At 44.2% G+C, this 21,301-nt stretch overlaps 1 protein-coding gene across 1 annotated transcript in view; it reads right to left on the bottom strand.

Moving 5' to 3' along the window:
• SGTB (small glutamine rich tetratricopeptide repeat co-chaperone beta) overlaps window positions 1–21,301 on the bottom strand; it is a 134,605-nt gene that overhangs the window by 38,689 nt on the left and 74,615 nt on the right. The gene's annotated exons all lie outside the window — the stretch shown is intronic.

Below are 21,301 nucleotides of genomic sequence, written 5' to 3' on the forward strand. Positions count from 1 at the left end.
CTAGTGAATAGGCATTTGAAATGTAACACACAAACCCAAGGTCTTCCATGTGAGATCAAAATCGTCTTGGATGGTTTTCTGATTCCTACAGGTGATTTACATCGCCTCACATTTAGATTAATGTATCTTAAATCCTATTGGACAACGAGAACCGGGAATGTTTCACATGTTACAATTTGTGTTTTTACAGATTTATATGAGCATATTCCTAGAGTAGATAGATTCATTCACACACGTTCACTTTCTGGAATCTGGCTCTAGTAGTTGAGAGCACTTTGGACTCTTTACTGAGAACCGTAAGCTTACCATTCTTCAGGAGAGATTCCCTTTAACTCTTTTGATGTCTGCTGATTTATATCAGAGAATTCCTTCCAGCTTGAAATGCCCTTTGCTCAATTGCGAAAGATTCATGCTTATGCATCTTATTCTCTCATCATAACTCTTGTTGGGTTCACGACCAAAGCAATGCCATGATTGGCTGGCCACAACCTGAGAGAAAAGTTTTGCCCGTCATTTTGTGAGTAGAGACGCAGTTTTGGGGAGAAAATAAAGTAGAAATAGGATATAAGGGGTCAGGATAGAGGTATCCTGACCCCATGGGACTGATGGAGTGGTCTGTGAGGAACACCCCCTGGGGAAGAAATTGTGAGGCAACTTTTTTGGGGGGCGCAGGAGAGTTAACGGATCCTCTGGGGCACTCAGCTCGGCCCCCTGTGTGAATCCGTAGTGCATACAGACCCCAAATAAAAAACACATACACCCACTCACAGGCCCACTCACACACTCTCTCACACACCCACACATCCATACACCCACTCAAACACCCATACAGTCACTTATACATCCACTCAGGGACCCAGAGAACCACTCTCACACCCACTCACACAGCCATGTACACATCCATACAGCCACCTACACACTCACAGACTCACACAGCCACTTACACATCCACTCACACACTGATACAGCACAACCACTGACCTACCCACTCACATATCCAATTGCATACCCAGAGAACCACTCACCCATTCACAGACCATACAAGCACTAGCACACCCACAGACTCCCACCATTCACACACCCACAAAACTACTCACACACCCATACACCCACTTACACAGCCACTTACAGACCCACACAGCCAGTCACAGAACCACTTACACACCCACATAACCACCCACACACCTACTCGTATACCCTAGTAGTTGAGAGCACGTTTGACTCTTTACTGACATCCGAAACCTTACCATTCTTCAGGAGAGATTCCCTTTAACTCTTTTCCTTAAAAAAGATGTCTGCAGATTTATATCAGAAAATACCTTCCAGCTGGAAATGCCCTTTGCTCAATTGCGAAAGCTTTATGCTTATGCATCTTATTCTCTCATCAGAACTCTTTGTTGGGTTCACACACCAAAGCAATGCCAAGATTGGCTGGCCACAACCTGAGAGAAAAGTTTTACCCGTCATTTTGTGAATAGAGACATGGTTTCGGGGAGAAAATAAATTAGAAGTAGGATATAAGGGGTCAGGATAGAGGTATCTTGATCCCATTGGACTGATGGAGTGGTCTGTGAGGAACACCACCTGGGGAAGAAATTGTGAGACAACTTTTTTGGGGGGGCACATGAGGATCCGCAGATCCACCGCGGCACTCAGCGCAGCCTCCTGTGTAAATCCGTAGTGGATACAGACCCCAAATAAATAAAAAAACATACACCCACTCACACACCCACACATCCATACAGTCACTTATAAATCCACTCAGGGACCCAGAGAACCACTCTCACAGCCACGGACACATCCATAAGCCACTTACACACTCACTCACAGACTCACACAGCCACTTACACACACACCGATACAGCAAAACCACTGACATACCAACTCACACATCCACTTGCATACCCAGAGAAGCACTCACCGATTCACAGACCACACAAGCACTAGCACACCCACAGACACCCACCATTCACACACCCACAAAACTACACACACCCATACACCCACTTATACACCCACTTACAGGCCCACACTGCCAGTCACATACCCACTCACACATCCAGTCACAGAACCACTTACACACTCACTGAACCACCCACACACCTACTTGTATATCCATATAGCCACTGACACACCCATCCACAAATCTAGAAAACTATTCACACACCTACATAGGCACTAGACAGCAACTCACACACCCACACAGCAACAACACACCCACTCACATACCCATAGAGCCCCTCACATACCCACTCAATTACATACACAGCTACTCCCACACCCACACACATGCAGTGATACAGTAATATACATTTTAATTGGATGTGTTTGTATTAAATTTGTTGTTCTGTATTGAATGTGTGCTTTTGGCTGGGAACGGATTAGTGGATTCGTTGCGTATCAGCATGCAACATATCCAGCTGAAACCCTCTGTCAGCCGAGGATCTGCAGATCCGAGTCAGAAATTAGAAAAAAGGATTTGAAAACAAAAAAACTAGTGTTTGAGAAAAGGGTTGGCTCTGAAAAGAACTTTTGTATTTTTGGTGTGTAGATGACAATAACATGTAGAACGGGATGCAGTCTTTTAAGTTGTTGGCTGTATCTTTTTAATATATTCGGTCCATGTTGAAGTGTATGTTGTCATGGTATATACAGCCCATGTTGTGGTCTCAGAGAAATGCAGAAACAGCTTTATTGACATGTTTCCCGGTTTTCACTATTTGCAGAAATAACTGGGTTGACCACTGCCACTTCTGTCTTTGGCAAATGTTGGAGCACACCAAGGCAGCATGTGTTTACACTGACATTAATTTACCAAAGGTATCCTTCATTAGGATTTCCAGTCCTACCCCAGTAATTGTGCCTCAGTCATTGCCACCACAGTGCACAATCATGAGCTCTGAATGCTGGAAATCTGCAATGCTTTCAACCAAAGGCAGCAATTGGTGCCACTCTCTGGCCAACTTGAGTAATGACTACATTAAGTATATCCAGGTCCTTGTCAATGCCTCTCATTCTAGCACTCTCTCTGGCCCAAAACACAAAACTATGGCCCGCAATCCAGACTCTGACCATGTTGTTTGAGATATGCTAGGAATTGCAGTCAACCACACCTGCTATAGTTAATGTGAAGCTAGTGTGCTGTTGAGAGAAAGACTTGTGAACTTTAAACCTACTGGTAGGCAGAGCCTATTGGAAACATAGTTACTATGGAAACAGAGCTAAAAGTGTGTGGGGAGAGGGAAAAAGAGACTGCAGTGTGAAACGCAAAAGCAGACTAGTGTACATTGCTCAGTGGGGAGTGTATGTCTTTTAATTGACAATATTTTACAAAATAAACTATAAATGAAAACCATTAACAGTAGATTGTTTAATGCTTTTAAAGGCTTTTGTGTTGGTTCATGGATCCACTGCGGACCACACATCGGGGCCAAGCTGAGCCCCAAGGTGGATCCGCGGATCTGCAAAAAACCTACAAAATTGGGCTTCTTTACAGGAAACATTGAAAGAGTTAAAAAAACAGAGTAACCATTTAGAAGTGGTATAAGAACAAGATGAAAGTAAGTCTATGATTTGTTAAGTACAGGAGTATGAGTGAGAGCACAGTGGGAAGGGTAACCATTATTTGTACTTTTACACTGAGAGTGAAGGAGGATTGCCATATTTCTGAGTTGAGATTATTATTTCTTTTTAAACTTTATAACATTTTCATGAGTAATATCATTGCTCATAGGTACAAAGGTTATCCATATGAGACATAGCATTGACATTGAGGAGCAGAAACAAAAGATACTTGGTGAATATATCTTCAAAGATCGTGGAAGACAGGATTCGCAATTAGGGAAACATATGAGGGGATAGCAAGGAAGACTAAGTGTGATGTCGGCAGAAGCATGTGGAAATGACCAAGGTCGTATGATTAATCGGAGTCGGCTAATTATATTGAGAATAAATAATCTTGTGGAGATTGCCAAATGTCTTTGGATCTAGAAGTGTGGAGTTGTAGCTGTACATAATCTTCACTAACTTTATCACATTGACTCATGCTTTTATGGTTAACTCTGTTTTTTATTAGTTTGCAAACATGTAAAATCAGTAATGAGTACTTTAGACAAACCCACATTGTGATCTCAGATTTACCGCCCACCTCCCTCCCCCCATAATACCAACCGGACCCCTGCACACATTGAGGAGTCCCAGGAATTCTTCCATGGACGAGTGGGGAGATGCATGCAAAGAAGGGACATCATGGGATTGGTCCGATTAAACATTTCAAGAAAGTGAAGAATGAATAAGATACAAAACTCCCATGAACCCCACCCCCTTTCCCCCTCTCCCTCTCTGAACCGGTGTGCTAAGCGAAAGTCTCTTAAAAATCTTACATGGGGGTTTTCGATGAATAAGTGGATCTAGGGACTTCTTCCGGATGTTGCGCTTCGGTGAGCCGAAGGAGACGAAGGTATTTGGGGCACGTCACATCGTTCATTTCAAGTGCAAGTAAAGACAGCAAGGTGCACGATATTTTCCTGAAAGAGTCCCTGGAGTTCGTCTGGGTAGCTTGAATACGTTCCTTGCTTATGATATACCATAATTTGTGTAGCCAGCCTGTGTGGGTCGGTCGTGTCTTTGTGCCCGATAGAGAAATTATATGTTGAATGGCAGCTCCCAGCGCTAGGCCCATCTGTGTTCCTTTAATCAATTTCAGGGTATAGGTGAGTGGGTTGGGGAGCCCTAGTAATGTGTAGGCAGGGAATCTGGGGATTTCTGTCTCAAATTGCCTGTCAATGTCGTCCAAAATAGTACCCCAGTAATCCGTTAGTTCCTTACAGTCCTAAAGTAGATGAGTCAGTGTACCTTCTTCATCACAACCCCGCCAACAGGTCGGGCTTCGATCAGGGTTCCCTTTATTCAACCTGACCGGAGTTAAGTACCAGTAAGTGACCACCTTGACCGCCACTTCCCTACTACCTGTGTTGCAAGCTGTGTGATTAGCTCGAAAGTATATATCACGCCATTCTTTCTCTGTTAGCTCTCTCCCGAGTTCCCCTGCCCAACGCCTCTGCCCCGCGGAGGGTGAGGAAGGAGCTGGTGGACGCAACATATCATACAGCTCAGAGATCATCTTTTTATCTGAAACTTTGGTTATGAGCCATTTCTCATAGGTGGTGAGGTTTCTGTGAACCACCTGTCACATCTCGGGATAGAGGAACCAGTGACGGATTTGGAAGGTTTGATAGCGTTGCGGTGCGGTGATGGCATAGGATTGTTGTACTTCTGCAAGCGGGAGGAACCATCTAAATTCAAGAGCTGCCCCGCTGATTTGCAGTCCGTAGCCCGCCATTGTGGGAACGCTCATTCTTCAAGCCCAGGTGGGAATTCAGGATTGTCAAAAATAGGTGTCAAGGGCGAGGGAAAGGAAGTGAGTCTGTGTGTAACTGCCACCGAGTCCCAGACTCTAAGCATTGTAGTTGTGATTAGGGATCTCCTGAGACTTGGTGGTTTATCTGGCCGCCTTAGAAAGGGCACCTTCCACAAGGAGCGATCAGCAATCGCCCGGTCCTGGAACAGCCACATTTTTTAGGACTTGATTCAAGCTTTTGAGCTAGGCAGAGTCTGTGGGACAATGTTCACTAACCCACAGAAAGGAGGTTAGATGAAAACATTAGCTACAAATATAGTGAGCAGCAAAGGAGGAAGAGGAATTGCTATACTGAAAATATAGGTATTTTATTAAGTCAGTATGAAGGAATGTGTTTGAAATTAGATGTGGGTGTTTGCTTATATAGTATGTAATTTGCATCCACTCACACATTCAAGCAGGCACTTACACGCCCAATTACACTCCCACAGAATCACTTTTGTACCCACCACTCATGTAGCCAGAAAATGACTTGCATACCCAGTCACACCCCCATAAAACCATTCACACACCCATTTACTCACCTATACAACCACTTACATGGTCATTCAAACACCCACTCACACACGTATACAGCCATTCATGTGCCCTGCACTTAGTCAGTTAAACATACACTTACACACATATAAACCCAGTTATACACCCAGCCACCCACCCCACCTATTTACAAATCCATACAGCCACTCACATACACAATCCGACAGCGACAGAGGCACTTACACATCCACTCACTCGCCCACTGAGCACTTATGTATCCACCACTAACAGAGCCACTTGCACCCACAGTTAAGCACCCAAACACCCACTAACACAGACAATTCCCAATCCATACAGCCACTTAAATACCCATTTAGACACCCATACAGACACTAACACACCCAGTCATACAGCCACACAGCTACTTACATATCTAGTAACACACCCACAGAGGCACTGAAACAGTCACCCACTCTATAGCCACTTATATGCCCATTAATACAACCATACTCAGACACTTACAAAGCCTCTTACACACTGGCATAACCACTTACATAGCTACTCACTTGCATATAGTATGCAATGTAAAGTTAAGTGTATTCTATATTTGCTTTTCGGATATTTACTTGTGTTTAAAGAGGAATGGAAAGTGGAATGGTGAGGTGAGGTAAGAAAAGAAATTAACAATTATGCTTGATGACAGCCTCCATGAACTGAGCAACAGATGCCATTTTTAGTGCAACTGGAATATGTCATTTGCCAAAATGATTTACCATATCTTGTAGCTTTGGTGAAACAGCGGGGATGGTAACCATTTGGTCAGGTGGTAAGAGCCCCATTGATGGTCTAGCAGCTAGAGATGATGCACCACCTTCCCTCTCTCTCATCATCCTGTGATACATACTTGTATGTATGGTTTTCAGGTGTTGCCACATAAAAGATGAGCAATGTGAATACTTTTTCCTCGTACCTCTCAAAAGTTTATTGCTCCATATATTGCATTGGACAATTTTTGGAACAACTTTCTTCTCTCCTGAAGGGATGGAGAAATATATCCAAACGTCAAAGGACATCTTTGAAGGTGGTAAGTCTTCTTCTTCTTCGTCCTGTTGTTCCCCTTCACTTCCATATTCAGCAGAAGGCATCCTGACTTTAAAACTCAGCGCTTTTGAGAGAAAATTTAAATACAGGATGGAGCTGTGGTTTTCAGTCTGTCTCAGGAGAGATGTGAAACACCAAAAACTGATTTAGGGTGTGGTTTACAATGTGCATGAGTAGAGATTTATTGTATCCAATGAGAAGCTGAGGTTTGGGTGTGTTCCTAGGATTACGGCAGATCCGCTGATCCATACAATGAATTAAAAAAAATACAAAGACTTGTTGTATTGCATTTATAGAAAGACTACATAAATTACCTTACCTGATTTGTTAATTGTTACTTTTAAAATGCATAATAAGAATTACTGTGTGAATAAAATGTATTTATAAACTTTTAAAAAATGTATACTACTAAATTGAAGTTACAGGTGAAATTGTAGATCAGTCTAAATTGGAAAATAATGGTGAAATTCACTAAAAAACTAAAGGTTACAGGGATGTCACAGTTAGACAATAGAATTAAACAAACGTAGAAATGCACTGTAAAAAAACGAAGGTTACAGGGTTGTTATAGTTAGGAAATAAAATAAAAAGAACGTAGAAATGTACTGAAAAAACACAAATGTTACAGAGACGTTTTAGTTGGTCTCAGATTTTACACACACAAAACCACAGAAATTCTGCAGTTATAGTTATAAAAGCTAACTATAACTCGCACCCCAGCAATGCTCTGCTTATGACCTCACATATTACATCACTTATGACATGGTCAGTGACATCACTGATGACATCTCAAATGACATTATCCAGCAAATTAAACTACAATATACTTCATAAAATACCATTTAAATTGTTTTAAATCATAAGATAATACGTGTGAGAGGCTTACAACACTGAGTGAACTATAACCTTATCAACTATTGAACTCTCTTATCAGCTCTAAACACAAATGACCAAAGTAAAACGTTTAACCGTATAACCTAGTCTATTGCAAGCCACAATACCACTACTTATGAACCTGGAAAGACGTTTTAGCCCAAATGTCAAATTTACATGAACCACCACAAAATATAACCAGTAGAGAGGTCTTAGTGGACAGGGTACTGTGTGTTAAACCACTTGTAAAATTATTCTTCATCCTGGAGAAAAGTGTGAGCAGAGTGGTCAGTCTGTTGTAAATTTCGACTTCACTGAGCTATAATCCTAGAGAAAGCTCTTAGTGAACGGATTAATTTACTGCAATCTACTACTAAAAGGACAGAGGTCTGAGGAAACTGATCAGCATGTCATAAAACAGAACTAGACCCAGCCAGCACTATGGAATGAAGTTTCAATGAACAGCTTACAATGTCACAAAGCACAAAGCACGACCATACACATACATCAACAGGGGACATGTGTCCGTTTAGAGACTAGTTGACTGATAAATAATACAACTGCTTTAAAAACAGGATTACAGATCAGATGAAATGTTAGATATAGTATCACTCATTAGTAGTACAGAAAGAATAGTAATTTAACTTATGCAGTGGCTTAGTATATATCTTTAAGTCTCAGAAACCTTTATGGAACATACTCACTGGATGATGTCATCAGTGATGTCATTTGAGATGTCATTAGTAATGTCACTGACCATGTCATAAGTGATGTAATATGTGATGTCACAAACAGTGCATTGCGGGGTATAAGTTATAGTTGGGTCAGGTAACTATAACAGCTATAACAGCTACATTTATATGGTTTTGTGTGTTTAAAATCTGAACCCAACTATAAAGTCACTGTAACCTTTGTTTTTTTTCAGTGAATTTCTAAGGTTTTTTAAATTCTATTTTCCAATTATAACACACCTGTAACCTTTGTTTTTTTCAGTGCGTATATATCTGTATCCCAGTTTGGATACAAGAAGTGGATAGGCCGAATCTCGGTTTATCTTTGGACTTTTAAAAAACATTCAAAGAAAATGTCTGAGAAAGTTCAGCTGGGCAGGGCAGCCGGCGGTGCCCGAGGAGGGGGTAGGCTCTACAGCCCATGAGGCAGGGTTTATTGTATTGAAAAGGGTGGACATGTACGTTTAAGTTTTACATGCCTCTGTAGTGCAAAAAAAAAAAAAATCATTTTTTTTTCTCCACTACTGTGAGGCCTCCTTCTCCTATAGGATAACAATGGGTTACCCTATTACATTTAATAAGAGACAACATTTGGTTTGGTAACAGTAGAGATGTCAGATGAGCAATGTATTTTGAATACTCTTAAAAAATATTGTTTGGTTAAAATTTACCTTAAGGAGATGTGCTTGTTACATAACACATCTGACACAGAATTTTAAAGAGAACAGTTTCACTTTGATACATTAGCCAGTTATACGGCATTTCACCACAAGGCCCTATGGACAACCTAAAACACCTTAAAATCCCCCTAGGCAGAATAGGAACTGACGATCTTGCAAACTGTGCAAAAATATTTGCTCTTCAAACAAATATACAAAAAAAAGTTATTTATTAAATATAATCATATATAGTTAATAAATTATATGCACACTGAAATACAAATCATACACAAAAAATTAAAATACCCAGTTTAATACATCAAGTTAACAATTATAAATGTATTTCCAAGTGGCATACTCTATATGAGTAAGGAAACATAGATCAAGACCAGGAGGGCCAGGCCAGATGATAATGTTATATTTCCACTCTGTGCTGAACATTCAACAAAACAAAAATATTAATACAACCAGAGCACCAAAAGTCAGCCACACTTTGGATAGCATACAACAAGGAACAAAATATCTTTAAAGACTCTTAGAAAGCAAAGAAGTGTATAAACGCTATAACATCACATGTGTGAATAAGAAGGATTCTAACAGTGAGACAACATATCTTCTGATCGTCTTGACGTCTCATTTAATGTAACTGTGAGCATGGAAAAAAGACATTGTTGATATCAGAGTAGAGCTGCTTGCTGCCAGAGATCAGGGTCTCTCATGTGCCCTGACACTACTCAATCCCTCAGTGGCCATCAAAATAGTTGGTTATTGTGTGCTGGAACACTGCCTCAATGAAGTTGGAATTCAAAAGCACCATTATATAATGATTTCTCTCCTTCATCTACTACTACTACTACTACTAGTGTTCAGCTGTACACCCTTGTAAGAAAATTCCTCTTTTTGCATGTTCACCTCCATTTTGGACTGATGTTGTTGGTTTTTGGACTCTGTACACAGGGACCCTGCTAACCAGGGCCGGACTGGCCGTTGAGGGCACCGGGCGATGGGCCGCAAGGGTGGGGGCCGTTTTTGGGCCCCTGGGGGGCGTTTTATTACAGGGCTGTTTTGGTTTTGCAGCATAGCTGCAAAATCGGCCCTGTAACAAAATCGGCTGAAAACCGGCCCTGGCAAAGAGCTCGGTTGCACCCCCCTAATCCGGGGGGGGGGGGGGGGGGGGGGGGGAGGGGCAGCCAAGCACTTTGCCAGGGTCGGTTTTGGTTCCCAGTCCGGCCCTGCTGCTAACCAGGGCCCGTGCAAATAGCACTAGTTGACTACAGCATTAATTGTGCCATCACTAAAGTGATCATGTAAGGCATGACTCTGCCACAGCAGCCTAGGTAAGCATTTTAAAACTACCATGTCAAAATCACCCTTTTGCCAGTCCTATACCTTTCTTTTAAATGGTAGAAAGTAACCCCAGAGGTAGGCATTAACAGCCCTAAAGCAGGGTACAAAGTATTTACAAGTAGAGCATATGTATTTAATAGTTTTAAATGCAACTGTGAAAAGGGCCCCAAACATATTTTTCACTGTAGCAAGGCTGGCTGTGCCACTGAAAACACTTGGTTACTTTACTACACTAACAATTAAGCTAACGTCACAAGCTAATAAAATACTTCAAACACTCATTACCTAGTTAAACAAAATCCAATGTAATGCAAGCGTCCATTTTTTCTAACAATTTCAGCCACATGTTTAGACACAACTAAGAAGTTTGACTCCCTGAAATGGCCACACTTATTTGCTCTTCTTGAGCGCCTTGGTTTAGGCGCCTCCTTCCTCAAATCAGTCGGACTGCTCTGTTCTCAGCCATAACCCATCTGCACATTAATGGCTGCATATCCCACCCCTTTGTGATATCCAGAGGCTCACGGCAGGGATGTCCCCTCTCGCCTATACTTTTTGTGATCTCGATGGAGTTGCTCACAGCCCGTCTGCGTCAACACCTGGCATGGCCTGGCGTTCTTTTCTCGTAGAATTTTGGTGTCGCTATATGCGGACCATGTCACCTTGTACGTCAAAAATGTATATATCAATCTTGACCCGCTTATCAGGGAATTTATCAGGATTGGAGGAGTGTCAGGAATTGACATCAATTAGACTAAGTCCATTATGTTCCCGTTGACAGAGGCTACCCCTAAAACTGTTTAATAATTTTCCCTTGTCTGGGCGGAGGGTGCAATCAAATATCTGGTTATATGGCTTAGTAGGAATATTGATGAGCTGTGGAATATTAATTACGGGCGACTTAGAACTAGCGATGTAATGACACACATGGTAACAACGCGGTTGTTGTAACAACTGCGTTGCGAATCCACACGTTGTAACATGCTATATTCGCCTGTACATAGCGGTCTCCTAAAATACCAGACATCTAGATCGGCTACCCCCCAAAAAATCCCCATTTTGAGCCAGAAAAAGGCAGATTGTTGTGGGGGTACACCTCTACATTTTGAGGGTTCCACCTTCTGGAATGGTCTATTGTGGCACCTCAAACTCAAACTCTGAAGATCAACCTGTTTTAGTCTGCCCATGGAATATGAACATATTGAGCTCCATAATAGCTGCTTAGCTGTCCCTTTTTCCTTCCTCCTCCCGTCTGCACTCCTTAGCCTTCTGAAGCATCCTCATCGTAGTGTGAGTCCTTAACAACTCAACAAAAATGAATACATTTGAAATAATCACATTTATAAGTTCAAGAATTTCTTCACTTTAATCAAGAAATGAGGCAATTTCCAGTCAGAGATGTGTACCACAAATGTAAAGCTGAAACTTTTCTTATGTTCATCTCCAAAGAAGGCATAACTGATTTTAGTTGTCCTGTCAGATTTAGTCCTGGTGAAAAAGATGCATCTTGTCTGCAAATGTCTTGGCCAAAGGTACTGCACTTCCTAGAAGAACTGAAAAGCATACTGCAATCTTGCTAGGGGCAGGAAGGAGAAAACTAAGGCTAGAAGAAGTGAAAGGAAGAGGGAGTAAGTAATAGAAAGCAATGGAGAACAGATAAGGGAGGGAAAGTGTCTAAAAGGGAGATGCACTTGGAATGGAATGGAATTGGAACTTATATAGCGCAAAACTGCCACCCTACAGGTATCCTGGCGCTTGGATCATAGAATGGACATCAAAAAGCAGAATCAGTTGTCAGTAAAAGGGACCTAAGAACATTCCTTGGGAAAAGCCAAGTTTTCAGACTCTTCCTGAAGCCGGTCAACGAACTGGCCTGTCTGAGATTCAGGGGCAGCCCATTCCAAATGCGTGAGGCAGTCCCTCCCAAAGCTCAACCCCCCCTTCCGGGATCTCTTGAATCTGGTGGTTGTAATCAGATTAGTATTTGAAGAGCAGAGCTGCCTCCCAGAGTTATACCAAGTGAACATCTCTTGCAAGGGGACAGGACCCTGGCCATGTACTTCCCTAAATACAATGCAAAGAGATCCGGACACTGCTCGACAACGGGGAAACAGTGGCCCTCATCCTCCTGGATCTTCCCGCAGCGTTCGACACGGGATGCCACCGCACCCTAATGCAACGCCTCAGGAACGTCGGATTACAAGATAAGGCATTGGACTGGATCATCTCGGTCCTCACCGGAAGAACCCAAAGAGTCCGTCTCCCCCCTTTCAGATCAGAGGCCACCAAAGTCATCTGCGGAGTACCACAAGGATCTTCGCTCAGCCCCACCCTCATCAACGTCTACATGAGCCCCCTCGCATCCATCGCACGCCAACACAACCTAAACATCATCTCCTACACTGACGACACTCAACTAATCCTTTCCCTCACCAAAGACCCTACCACCGCCAAAACCAACCTACACGAAGGGATGAAAGACGTAGCCGAATGGATGAAGAACAGCCGCCTAAAACTGAACTCGGACAAGACGGAAGTCCTCATCCTAGGAACATCCCCCTCTGCCTAGGACGACTCATGGTGGCCCCCGGCCCTAGGCAGCGCACCCAAACCAATGGACCATGCTCGCAACTTAGGATTCATCCTAGATTCCTCCCTCTCCATGACCAAACAAGTCAACACCGTCTCATCATCATGTTTTAACATCCTACGCATGCTCCGTAAGATCTTCGATGGATCCCCACCGAAACTAGGAAAATGGTCACCCAAGCACTTGTCACCAGCCGACTAGACTACGGAAACACCCTCTACACCGGAACCACAGCCAAATTGCAGAAAAGACTTCAACGCATTCAGAACGCCTCCGCCCGACTCATCCTGGACATACCTCGACACAACCACATATCAGAACACCTGAGAGACCTGCACTGGCTCCCTATAAACAAGAGAATCACGTTCCGTCTCCTCACTCACGCACACAAAGCCCTCCACAACCTAGGACCCAGCTACCTCAACAATCGCCTATCCTTTTACACCCCCACCCGCCAACTACGTTCGTCCAACCAAGCCCTCGCCGTGATCCCACGCATCCGAAAAGCCACCATGGGAGGAAGATCCTTTTCATACCTGGCGGCCAAGACCTGGAACTCCCTCCCCTCTCACCTCCGCTCTACCCAGAACCACCTCTCCTTCAGGAAGCAACTCAAGACCTGGTTATTCGATCAGTAACAATCCCCTTTCCCTTAAGCGCCTTGAGACCCTCTGGGTGAGTAGCGCGCTATACAAATTTCTGACTTGACTTGACTCAATATTACACTTCTCACTACAAGATGTCGAGTGTCTTCAGGGAGTAGGGGAAGAATCTTCCATAGTATTCATAACATAAAAAGGCAGACACTGGCAGTTTTGTTAGCTTGTATGTCCATTTGAAGATTTTAATTTACCATAACTCCCAGGTTGCGCACCACTTTAGCCGGGACCAGAGATTCATCCTCAGGATTGAGCTTGAACTCTGTCGGCAAATGTCGAGATATTCTGGTGGCAGGACAGTACACCGCCTCCATTTTTCCCCCATTGAACTGTGGGGAGTTTTTCCTAAGCCAACCTGCAGGTTGGTGCATGCACTCCTGGAAGGTATCCATAGATACTGCTTGTTTCCCCTCCAGGGAGAACACCAATTGGGTGTCATCTGTATAGTTGACCAGGTCTACCCCATAAGATTTAATAATGGGGAATAGAGGACGTAGGTAGATATTAAAAAGGATAGGACTTATCGGCGAGCCCTGTGGCACCCCGTGATGTACTGGGGACATGTCAGAGGTGAACGGCGTCAAAGACACAGCCTGTTGTCTTCCTGACAGGTAAGATCGTAACCACTGCAAGGCCCGTCCTTTAAACCCTATACTTTCCAGTCTCTCCACCAGCATGGTATGGCTCACCGTGTCAAATGTGGCTGATATGTCCAATAATACTAGGACGGAGGAATTCCCATTGTCAACACGCATTCGCAGATTGTCCATTACAGTTGCCAGAGCAGTTTTGGTCCCATGTCCCGGGCGGAGGCCATATTGGTCCCTATCCAGCAGAAGATTATCCTCAAGATAACACAATAGGCTTTTGCTAACTGCCTGTTCCAGGATTTTGATCGGGTAAGGCAGTAGAGAGATTGGTCTGAAACTTGCTGGGTTGGTAGGGTCCAGAGATGGTTTTTGAGCAGGGAAGTACTGCTGCTTGCTTCCATGCCTCTGGTACCACTCCTCCCTCCAATGACTGACAGCAGATCTTCCACAGCCAGGGAAAGGTTTCTTGACCCAGGATTTTCCAGATTTTATGGGGAAAAGGATCTAGTGGAGAACCCGAGGACACACTTTGAGCAAGCTGGTTGAAATAGTCCTCTGAAAGGGCATGGAAGATTTCGAGAGAGGTAACTATCTGGCATTCCACATCAGGCTTCCAGGCTGAATCACCTGGGCCGTCAGAGTGTAGTTTTCCGTCAATTTTAGTTATTTTGTCCTCGAAGAAAAAGGCAATCTCATCGCAGAGTTTTGCAATGCGACCACCTTGTTACTCGCGCAGGCTGGACTGGATAAATGCCTAACAATTGTAAAAAGCACTTATGTACTATTGGGGGCTTGGAGAATGGATTTAGCATAAAAGTCTGCTTTAGCCCTAACAATAGATTCCTTATATTGGGTCTGTACCAATCTCAGAGCTTTCTTATATGGTTCCAGATAGGCCCTCCTCCATTTTCTCTCTGCGTTTTTGCATGCTGCCCGTATCTGTCTTAGTTCGTCATTGTACCAGGGAGCAGAGATTTTTTTCCTGTTTTTGAGGCGCTTTACTGGAACTACTAAATCAAGGGTTACCTCTATGGCATTATAATAAATCTGATAGTTTTCACCTACAGAAGCGGAGGAAGTAAAGAGAGTCTGATCCTGAAAAGTCAATTGTGTCTTATTTTTCACCAACTTAGCCCATTCTCTTCTCTTTCAAAAAGTCGACGACTGGTTATTGTCCTCTAGGCTAGGTATCTTAATACAAAAGTGAATTAAAAAGTCGTCGGTCCAGCTTTGAGGCAAAATGTTAACCACCTGCGTTTCGGCCTGATTCACAAACAGGAGATCTAAGACATGACCTCCTAGATGAGTTTGTTGCATTACCATTTGATGTAGACCAAGGTTCTCACAAGTGTGCCTTAGGTTTCTCAGATGGTTATCTAGGCTGCCATTGTCCCATAAGTTAAAGTCTCCTAGTACCATCATACGTGCATGAGATCTTGAAACTGGGTGTCCGCCCCCTGGGGTCTATAGCAGACCACCCCTGGGAGTAGTCTGCCCTTAACCTCCTGAAGTGAGAAACCCAACAGTTTAATCCCAGTGACCTTGTCTACTTGTAGGGGTGCAAAGTTCCATTTTTCCTTAACAATCATCCTGACCCCCTTCCTCTCCCAGTCGTCCTCGGTTTGTGGAATATTTTATATCCATCTGGGCAGGCCAGATCCATGTTTTCTAGTACGGTGGACACCTCTTGGTGGTATTTTCACAGGGATCTAAAGTTAATCATCCAGCAGTTCAAAGTACTCCTGTATTGACCCGCAATGATAGGTGATGGACAAATCCCCCGTTCGTCCCTCTTACCTATAGTGAGTAGCTATTCCCTAGTATATCTTATTCTGTCTTGGTTTTGACCGCCACGGGCAGCATGGCTGGCGCTGTGCTCGGCCGGGGTGCAGACGGTCGCAGACGGGCTTGCCTCTGGCGCGCTTGCATTGCCTGTTTTAAATAGGTAGGCAAGTGCCCAAACACTAGACTGCAACACCTGAAGTGCGGCCAAGCCCAAGTCACCACACCCAAGATGGCGCTGAGGAAGAACGCCTACTTTCTGTTCCCGCTAAAGCAGCGAGATGAACTGAAACAATTTTATGGTGCAAGTAAGAAGCTACACTTTTAAAATGACAAGAGAAATGTTTTAAAAATATTTGGCAATTTTACGGCAAGTGCATCTAATTGGCAGAAATACGAGGATTAAAAAGTAAACAGCGAGTAAACAGCGAGTAATTCCCAGAATTGTGCGCAAGTGATTGTCAGCTTTTTGTTATGGCAGTCCATAGATACAAATAGCTGCGCGCTTGCTCTCCCTGCTCTAAATAGGTAGGCAAGTGCCCAAACACTAGAGCGCAACCCCTGAAGTGCGGCCAAGCCCAAGTCCCCACACCCAAGATGGCGCTGAGGAAGAACGCCTACTTTCTGTTCCCGCTAAAGCAGCAAGATGAACTGAAACAATTTTATGGGGCAAGTAAGAGGCTTGACTTCAAGGATCCAGTTCCTTCACGGAGAAATGTAAAGATGGAATTGTATTTTCCTGTATGTATATTGACTATGCTATAGAAACCTTTAAAGACATATTCTTTTTACCTCTGCCAAGATCCATGGATCGAAGTTCCTGGATGGAAAAGCAGAAAATATGCCTGGCTACCATGGCCTACTTGGAACAGATGTTGTTAGAACAATTCTGGGGAGGATTGGGAGGGACTCACAGAGCAAACAGAGGCTAAGAGGCCACAACCCTGGTGGTTGAAGGCATTTTCCACTGGTGTTCATCCTACAATAGCTGCCCAAACTGGGACAAGTACATTCTCTCTGCATTTGATTCTCGAGGTTGTAACGGTGAGCAGTCTAAGGCTTTTCGATGAGTTAGCGAGGGAAGACAGAACGCACCAGTAAACCAACAGACACAATAACTTATAGCCCAGTCCAATGCTTATCTTACAAAACAGAAAGTTTTTTAACCTCAAAACAAAATAATACACAATTCAATTGAGTTAGAGTTACAGGGCTGAACACTTCTCTGCTGTTCTCAGTGAAGCCCTACTCCCTCTAGTGTGCGCTCTTCCCATTTTAGTAGTTCTCTTAATGTCTACAATGACTCATATGAAATATGAGTTATTGTAGACCTGGAATTCTCTCCCCACCCACCTCCGCCTTACACAGAACCACCTCTCCTTCAGAAAGCAACTTAAAACTTGGATATTCGATAAGTAAAGTACTCCCCCCCCCCCCCCCCAAGCGCCTTGAAAGCCTCTGGGTGAGTAGTGCGCTATACAAATTTTTGAACTTGAACTTGAACTTGGCATGTTATGTTATGTTATAGGTATTTCTTGAGCGCACGTACACCAAGCGGTTTCATGGCGCTAAGATCCAGGGAGTGCTGCCGCTGAGGAGTTCATTCGTACACTTGGAAAAAGAGCCAGGTCTTAAAAATCTTCCTTAATTGAGAGCACAAAGTTGTTGCTCTGATATCATGAGAAAGGGAATTCCAGAATTTTGGGGCCAGGACTGTGAATCTTAGACCCCCCAGTTTCTTATGTTTGAAAGAAGGAGTAACTAAAAGGTTGAGGTGTGAGGACCTAAGATTCCGGGTAGGGGTATATCTCTGGACATTTGCCATGGAGAGCTTTGAATATAATGCATCCAAACTTGAACACACTGCGTTCAGCAACAAGTAACCAGTGTAATTTTTTCATGATTGGGGTGACGTGGTACCATCTGGGCAGGTGATAATCTAGCTGCCTGATTTTGTGCCAGTAGCAATCTTTTAGCTTGGTAGGCTGGTATATCAAAATAGAGAGAGTTGGCATAGTCAATGTGAGAGATGACTAAAGCCAGTCCAACTTGGGTCAGGGCATCTGTGGTAACAAATCTGCTAATTTTCCTGATCCTCTGGAGCTGAAACAGGTGGCAACCACTGTCCCAATCTGAGATTTCATCAAAAGTTCGCTGTCAATAGTGATGCCAAGGCTTTTGATAGATCTGGAAGGAATGGGGGATTTCCCAACTCTGTCGCATAGTTGTCTGAAAGTTAGAAACGGAGGCAGGAGAATTGTCAATATCGAAGATCAGTTGAAGATCATCAGCATAATTGAAGGTGCACACATTCCTTTTACCCAGGGAATGAATAAGTGGAAACATATACAAGTTAAAAAGGTGTGGCGATAGGAGAAGCACTGCTGTACTCTGTATGTCAATTTAACTTTCGAGGAATGTAATTGATTGATGCGTACCGCTTGCAAGCAATCCTCAAGAAAAGATGTCAGCCACTTGAGAGCCAGGCCCTGTATCCCTGCGTTGCCGATGAGGTTGACTAAGAGTTCGTGGAGCACCAGGGCCTGTGTTTTGCCTCTATCTGCCCCATTCCATAACACGTCTAGAACAATCAAGATGACAGCCTCAGTGGAGTAAGATGGTCGGGAGCCCGCCTGATGGAGATCAAGAAAGTGGGCTTGTTCAATAAAAGAACAGAGACAGTTGGCAACGTGGGCTTCAAGGATCTTGGCCAGGAAAGGAAGTAAGGAAATGGGGCCGTAATTCGTGAGAGCTAGAGGGTCTGCCCCTACTTTCTTCAGAATGGGGATCATTTCTGCTTCTTTAAATGCCTTGGGGACTGACCCCTGAGTGAGACAGTGATTCAGTGGTGCTGGGAGGCGGTGGTCAGGACAAGAGAGGAAAACTTCCCTTAAGATGTGCGGGGTTAGAATTCCTCAGAGAGCCTTATCTAGCCTTCATCAGTAGAGTTGAGAAGACTACTTTGGTAATAGGGGGGAACTGCTCCAAGGAATGAGAGTTCCTGAGCGAGGGTGGCTGGGAGTTAGGGGGAGAAGAAGCAGGAATACTAGTTTTGATGGTGATAATTTTATCAATAAAGTAGGTGTTGAGTGAGTCCCATAGTGCTTGAGTTGGGGCGGGCTTCGCCTTGACTTTGTCTATGTTAGATAGCTCGTCAACAATAGCGAAGATGTCCTTAGATCTGTTGGTGAGTTCAATATTTTATTGGAAAAGTAAGTTGCCTTACTTTGTAGAATGGCCTTTTTATACTGTTTAAGTAGAGTTAGATAACATCTCCAGTCGCGGAGGAGGGTGAGTTTTCTTAGTTTTAAGTCTTCAGAGAACCAGCGATGGGCATCATGGTTTCTGATTGTGTTGACTTTCCTATAGGGGTCACGACTGTCACTGGCATCAACTAGCCAAGATTTGATGCTTTCCTTGTGCTTGTTGATCGAGGACTGTTCGGATGAGACTTAAGTAGCTAGCAGTTTACAAAAGGCATACACATTGATTAGGAACAGGTGCAGTTCACTCTGGATTACCCCACTGGCTAATGCATAAAACGGTTCAACAGTTCTAGCCACAAAGAAGTCACACTAGTACATGGCTAGTGTTCTTGCAGCAAATGTATTTCTATGCAGTCACTCTTTTAGCCTTCTCATGGCTAAGCCCCGCTTTGCCTGCTTGGTGGAGATGCAGTTCTTGGAGTTCTGGCACTGCATTCTGCAAACCTATTTCTGCAGTAGCATCTTCGATAAGCCAGGACCGCACCTGCCGTGTCTCTCAGGACTCAGACTGCAGGGCACAGATCAGCTCAGCAAGCCTACTCAGGGGGGTGGTCATCTTTAGCAGTTGTGGCCTTCCCAGACAGATACAGGTGGGTGCCCAGGTTTTGCAGTTGTTTCAGCAGTGTTTTGGTTGGATCACGGCTTCCACATGGCATCAGCTATGGCTCCTCTTACTTGGAGTATCAAAGTCAGGCAGAAATACCACCAGTGTTTCAAGTAAACAGTAGGAGCGCCAGATGACATAATGTTTCTTATGGTTGGTTGTTAACTGCCCGCTGCATCATCTTATTTCCTTGTGACCCCTGATGTTCCTCCCTGTCTATTGTTTACTTATTCTTTTTTTGATGTATCTCACACGGTATAGAAATTGAATGTACTGCTGTTTTCACTATTCTCTTAGGGCCAGATGTACGAATGAATTTTGCATGCGCAAATGGGTTTTAGACCCGTTTGCGCATGCAAAAAGCTATGGCCCATGTACTAACGTATTTTGTGAGTCGCCAATTAAATACCGAATTGCAGTCATGTCAAGACTGTTTAATAAGGGGGAGGAGCTACGACACCAACCAAGATGGCCGCATAGTCTCCCGGCTCCGCTGACCTCCGTCCTACGCCTGTTATCCTGTTGCTTATCCTGTTTACCTGCACCGGATCCGTGTGTGTGATCAGACATTCCAGGGGTGCAATCCCGGAGTTTCTCCGCCGTTGTGGAACGGAGCTACGTCGAGTGTCGCATTGAGGCCTAATCCAACAGGGAAGCCGGGGTCTCGAGTGCTGGCTCTGCCGGGTCCGAGTTGAATAACAACGGACTGCTGAATGTGGTTGGGTCCGGTCTCTGGAGCACTCGGACTTTTTTGATTGTTTCGCTACCATCAGCTGCCTGGTGCCCTACAGTAGGTGAGGTGACGAGTGGCGCACGGTGCGGTGTTGGGGGTTCCTGACCGGGGGCTCGGCATTCACACCGCCGATTCCCCAGGGTCGGTGCCTCGCTGCGTATTACTGCTCGCTAACCTCATGGCTTACTCCTGCCCCGCCTAATTTTGCCCCGGAGAAGGCGCCTCTCCGTGGGGACCACCATGTTGGAGGATGGAAGGCATCTAGCGGAACAGGCTCGAGCTGGCCCGTCTCTGCGAACGGTGCTGGAGGCACTCATGGCACTTAAGGGGACTATTGAAGTCCAGACTTGCAGGTGGTTGTCCGAGACGGATGGACTCATAAGCCTGAGACCGGATCCTAACTCGACACCCGCGACCCGGCAGCCAGCCCGCTTTTCAATAGACGTTTCGGAGACGTATCTTTACCAGGT

Source organism: Lissotriton vulgaris, chromosome 3_1, assembly GCF_964263255.1.
Source record: "Lissotriton vulgaris chromosome 3_1, aLisVul1.2, whole genome shotgun sequence".
In the NCBI taxonomy this organism is placed as follows: Eukaryota; Metazoa; Chordata; class Amphibia; order Caudata; family Salamandridae; genus Lissotriton; species Lissotriton vulgaris.